This window comes from Schistocerca nitens, chromosome 11 (genome assembly GCF_023898315.1).
Source record: "Schistocerca nitens isolate TAMUIC-IGC-003100 chromosome 11, iqSchNite1.1, whole genome shotgun sequence".
NCBI classification, from domain to species: domain Eukaryota; kingdom Metazoa; phylum Arthropoda; class Insecta; order Orthoptera; family Acrididae; genus Schistocerca; species Schistocerca nitens.
The window spans coordinates 184927305-184933304 of NC_064624.1; the positions used below are offsets into that span (position 1 = coordinate 184927305).

A 6000-nucleotide genomic window follows, 5' to 3' on the forward strand; every position below is an offset into this window, starting at 1 on the left:
CAAAGATCCTACACACTTTGATTCTTCACACGACCTATCGATGTAATCGTTCGATAGCAGTTTTCCCTAGGCAAGACCCAGCGTAAAAATACAAATAATTTTTACACAACAAATCAATTATACATCGACATAAATGCATATATATACAAATAGTAAAACAATTACAATATAGAAAGGCACAGAAATGTCATATATTCAGGTAACAAAATAAGGAAAAAATTTACAGCACAATAGATGGAAATAGGAGGATATGCATTTCCGGCGTTACACGTGGTTTATTAAGTTTTCAAATTCATACTGACTTTTTCATCACCCGGTATATAAGTGATTTGGCGGATGGGCAGCAATGTGCGGTTGTTTGCTGATGATGGTGTCGTGTGCGGTATGGTGTCGAAGTTGAGTGACTGTAGCTAGACAGAAGACGAATTAGACAAAACTTGGTGTGGTGAATGGCAGCCAGTCCAAAATGTGGAAAAATGTAACTTAATGCGGATGAGTGGGAAGATCAAACCTGTAATATTCGGATACAGTATTACTAGTCTACTGCTGGACACAGTCAAGTCGTTTAAAAATCTGGGCGAAACGTTGCAAAGCGATATGAGATGAAACGAGCATGTGAGTACAGTGGCAGGCTGGTTGGTTCAAATGGCTCTGAGCACTATGGGACTTAACTTCTGAGGTCATCAGTCCCCTAGAACTTGTTGTTGTTGTTGTGGTCTTCAGTCCTGAAACTGGTTTGATGCAGCTCTCCATGCTACTCTACCCTGTGCAAGCTTCTTCATCTCCCAGTACCTACTGCAACCTACATCATTCTGAATCTGCTTAGTGTATTCATCTCTTGGTCTCCCCCTACGATTTTTACCCTCCACGATGCCCTCCAATACTAAATTGGTGATCCCTTGATGCCTCAGAACATGTCCTACCAACCGATCCCTTCTTCTGGTCAAGTTGTGCCACAACCTCTCTTCTCCCCAATCCTATTCAATACTTCCTCATTAGTTATGTGATCTACCCATCTAATCTTCAGCATTCTTCTGTAGCACCACATTTCGAAAGCTTCTATTCTCTTCTTGTCCATACTATTTACCGTCCATGTTTCACTTCCATACATGGCTACACTCCATACAAATACTTTCAGAAATGACTTCCTGACACTTAAATCTATACTCGATGTTAACAAATTTCTCTTCTTCAGAAACGCTTTCCTTGCCATTGCCAGTCTACATTTTATATCCTCTCTACTTCGACCGTCATCAGTTATTTTGCTCCCCAAATAGCAAAACTCCTTTACTGCTTTAAGTGTCTCATTTCCTAATCTAATACCCTCAGCATCGCCCGACTTAATTCGACTACATTCCATTATCCTCGTTTTGCTTTTGTTGATGTTCATCTTATATCCTCCCTTCAAGACACCATCCATTCCGTTCAACTGCTCTTCCAAGTCCTTTGCTGTCTCTGACAGAATTACAATGTCATCGGCGAACCTCAAAGTTTTTATTTCTTCTCCATGGATTTTAATACCTACTCCGAATTTTTCTTTTGTTTCCTTTACTGCTTGCTCAATATACAGATTGAATAACATCGGGGAGAGGCTACAACCCTGTCTCACTCCCTTCCCAACCGCTGCTTCCCTTTCATGCCCCTCGACTCTTATAACTGCCATCTGGTTTCTGTACAAATTGTAAATAGCCTTTCGCTCCCTGTATTTTACCCCTGCCACCTTTAGAATTTGAAAGAGAGTATTCCAGTCAACTAACCTAAGGACATGACACACATCCATGTCCGAGGCAGGATTGAAACTGTGGTAGGGAAGGCGAATCGTCGACTTCAGTTTGTTGGAAGAGTTTTGGGAAAGAGTGGTTCACCTGTAAAGGAGACCGCGTATAGGACACTGATGTGACCTAATCGTGAGTACTGCTCGAGTGTTTGGGATCCGTACCTGATTGGAATGAAGGAATACGTCGAAGCAATTCAGAGGGGGGCTGCTAGATTTGTTACCGGTAGGTTCGAACAATGGCCAACGGCCTTGCCGCAGTGGTAACACCAGTTCCCTTCAGGTCACTGGAGTTAAGCGCTGTCGGGCTGGGCTAGCACTTGGATGGGTGACCATCCGGTCTGCCGAGCGCTGTCGGCAAGCGGGGTGCACTCAGCCCTTGTGAGGCAAACTGAGGAGCTGCTTGACTGAGAAGTAGCGGCTCCGGTCTCCTAAGCTGACATACGGCCGGGAGAGCGGTGTGCTGACCACATGCGCCTCCATATCCGCATCCATTGACGCCTGTGGACTGAGGATGACGCGGCGGCCGGTCGGTTCCGTTGGGCCTCCATGGCCTGTTCGGGAGGAGTTTAGTTTTAGTTTTAGGTTCGAACGACACGTAAGCGTTATTGAGATGCTTTTGGAACTGAAATGGGAATCCGTGAAGGAAAGGCGACGTTCTTTTCGAGAAACACTGTAGAGAAAATTCTAAGAACAAGCATTTGAATCTGACTCCCGAATGATTCTACGGCCGCCGATGCATATTTCGCGAAGGGACGCCGAAGATAAGATGCGAAAAATTAGGGCTCATACGGAGGCGTACACACAGTCGTTTTTCCCTAGCTCTGTTTACGAGTGGAAAAGTAAAGGAAATGACTGGCAGTGGTACAAGGTACCCTCCGCTACGCACCGTACGGTGGCTTGCGGAGTATCTGTGTAGGCGAGGACGTATATGTAGATGACGTGTGACGGAGAACGCGCGTGGGAGCAGAAGGCGATGGTGTTGATCTCAAAGAAACCATCCAGGCATGCTCCTAAAACAAAGTGGGGAGGTAATAGAGAAGATGAATGTGAAATTTCCTGGCACATTAAAACTGTGTGCCGGACCGAGACTCGAGCTCGGGACCTTTGCCTTTCGCGGGCAATTAAATCTGTGAGGACGGCTCGTGAGTCGTGCTTGGGTAGCTCAGATGGTAGAGCACTTGCCTGCGAAAGGCAAAGGTCCCGAGTTCGGGTCTCGGTCCGGCACATAGTTTTAATGTGGCAGGAAGTTTCATACCAGCGCACACTCCGCTGCAGAGTGAAAATCTCGTTCCGAAGATGAATGTGGATGGTTAGGCAAGGGATATGAACCTCGTTCGTTCAGAACGCCGTGCTGCCTCGCTCAGACGTGCCCTTAGCGCCAGGATTTCACCCGGAACAAGTCCCGCCCATTCACCCCCCTCCACGCCTATCCATAGTGTGAGGCCCTCCCCTAAACAGCCGCCAGTTCCACAAACTGGAAGCTACATCAAGGTTGTTATCGTCACAGTCCAACACATGTTGCACTGTGATGAGATTCAGTAATAATAAGTAGTAATATAATATGAATGTGCATTATTAAAGAAATAAAAATATTTATAGAGAATTGAAAGCATCGCCAGCAATAGAAAACAAAAAACAACGTGGTGTTATTTAAGGGCAATAATGAAAAATTTTCATCAACTAATTCACTTATTATAATACGTTTATTTGAGGGAAACAGCAAAGCAAACATACAGTGCGAAAACAGTGGTCTTGAATCTGTCATGTCGGTAGTAAAGCCAAGGATGCAGTCGACTAACTCAGTTGTCTAAAATCAACATTATATAGAAGTAAGTGAAAATCGTTTTGTTTACGGTATGTAGGCCCTCACAGTAGCTCACGAAAATTAAAGAATATAAGAATGCCATAAAGTAGAAATGCCTAATGAAAGCAGTAAGATATTTGCTTATATGCCATATTTCGTTAGTATTTGCATGGGTAATGGGTGAATTTTAACTTGTAAATTATTCCAATGCCATACCTGCTCATTATAGAAGAGGTTACAAAGAGCTGTGGCTGTTTCTGTGTGATTAATGACCTATATGCTGTTGCAAACGTCTCAGGAAAATAATGTGTCGTTATTCTGTTTTTAACCAAAAGATTTATTAATTTCGTAAATATCATTCAAACCATTTTTTAAAAATAATAATGTGATGTGTATGTTTGTCACAGAGCAGTTATCGAGGAAATAAATGCTGCAGTGTTTCACAGCTGTAAAACGTCCTTCACATTGTGCTAGTTCTTCTTCCACCCGTAAGACTTTTCAGCAAAACTATTCAGTGAATAACACGCAAAAACAGCTTGGATCGATCTAGCAGGAGGAAAGTAATTTTGATGCCATCTGGAAGTATAGTGAACATTGGTGCTTGTTCCACATATACTGTCTGAGTTCTGAAACTTAAGTGTCAAGTATATTGTGGTTCCTCTTTCTCCAAGCAAATTATTCTTTGGGGGTAAGTTTATCCTGTTTTAGTTTTGGTTGCTTTTTCTCACATATGTTTCCTCATAGGCTATTCATCTCAATACTGAGTTCCCGTGTTTAAAGAATTCAGTGCTAAATTGTTTTCTCTTATGTTTGCTGTGGAAGTACCTGGCACAGCTGAGGCATTGTGCACGTTTTTTTGTAACGTAACCTGGCAAAATTTAAGACTTGGCAAGGTATTAATTTAACACTCACTCCAAGCGCAGCCGAACGCGGTAAACCACGTGGGTCAAGTGAGACGATGCGCGGGCGCCGAACAAAGACCGGGGAAACCGGGGGTGAGTGGGGCGGGACTTGTTCCGGGTGAAATCCTAGCGCTAACGATTCCTCTCGCTCAGTAGTAATGTAAGTGCTCTTACTGACCACAATGGAGGGTGTTGGAATAGCAGACAAACCTGTTGCAGCGCGAAGCCGGCGGTGGCTTTCTGCGAATTGGAAGCCGCAAGTAGCACGCCTTTCGCGCCAACCAGTCCAGCGCGGTGGGAGTTGGGGGCAAAGCCCCTACTTGACCTGCTTCAACCGCGTCGGCACCTTGTTGCCTCGGCGATGTTCTGGTGCCCGACACAGTCAGCCACAGCCCTCTCACATGTTGCGTTATTTAGACAAGCATTGAATGAAGTGTATCGGGAAGTACCGCACGTGGCGCGGGACGAAGATGAAGCCGTAAGTATGAGTCGAGACGGGCAGAATTATACCAGCATGCAGCACTGGATCTGCTATATTTCCGAACATGGGCAAAAACTTGATAGTGCTGCCCCCCATAAACAAGCTGAATGGGGTGCTGGGGATGCCGAATGCCGGACATTTGCCACGGCGGACATTTGCCACACTTGCCCCTTCGCCAGGTAGCGATCCTTCAGGTAAGGGATGCCCTTCCTACTTCTGTCTTACTAGATACAACCATCATGTACGGGACCTTCTTCTTCGACATCTTGGCCAAATACAGGGCTTCTTTTCCGAAATCGAAATATTTACAACTTTTGGGAAACAAAAGCAATACCGACCATTATGTCAGTATGTAATTAGTTCTGCCAAGTATAGATATAGATCCCTCTGTCTCTATGGTAGCTTCCTTTCACGCTTACTGATTGCGATAGAAACAGTCCATCGCCATGGGAGCAACAAGAAAGGAACGATGTAAAGAGAATGCGAATGTACGCTAATCATTTCTTTTTGATCACTGCATTTTTGCCTACTTTAATAACTACAACTGCATGCCCAAAAGACAATAAGGAAAGAAGAAATGGGTATGTGAATGTTTGAAAAGAAGAACGACATACTCCATATTAATTTACTCTCTAAAATGCGATATCCATTGCGGCGAAACATTAGTTAATGAAGTGTAGCGGGACAATGTTCAAAACATGACTGAAAATACGTTCACTAAATAGAGATAAGAACATCTATGATTTACATGTCATCTAAAGTCGACATACAATTTTCGAATGTTAGAAATAAGGAAATGAAGTAATACAGTATGCTATGCTTGTAACGTACATTGTTGTTCTACATTGTTTAGCTCTGGTATTTACAGGGTGACAGAGAAAGCATCCTAGGTTTTGGAGGGAAAAGCCGTAATTGTAATCATCTGCACCACAACAGAAACAAGAAGCACAACTTAAGGAAAAATAATGTAATATGTGTTCCAGATCAGAAGCGACATTGAAGCAGATACTTCCTGTGACTTAGTATGGGCAGAGGT

The 6000-nt window shown here is 43.8% G+C and overlaps 1 pseudogene; it reads left to right on the plus strand.

Moving 5' to 3' along the window:
• The first annotated feature begins 2016 nt into the window (after positions 1 to 2016).
• Positions 2017 to 2134, plus strand: LOC126214079 (5S ribosomal RNA; annotated as a pseudogene).
• Positions 2135 to 6000: the final 3866 nt, after the last annotated feature.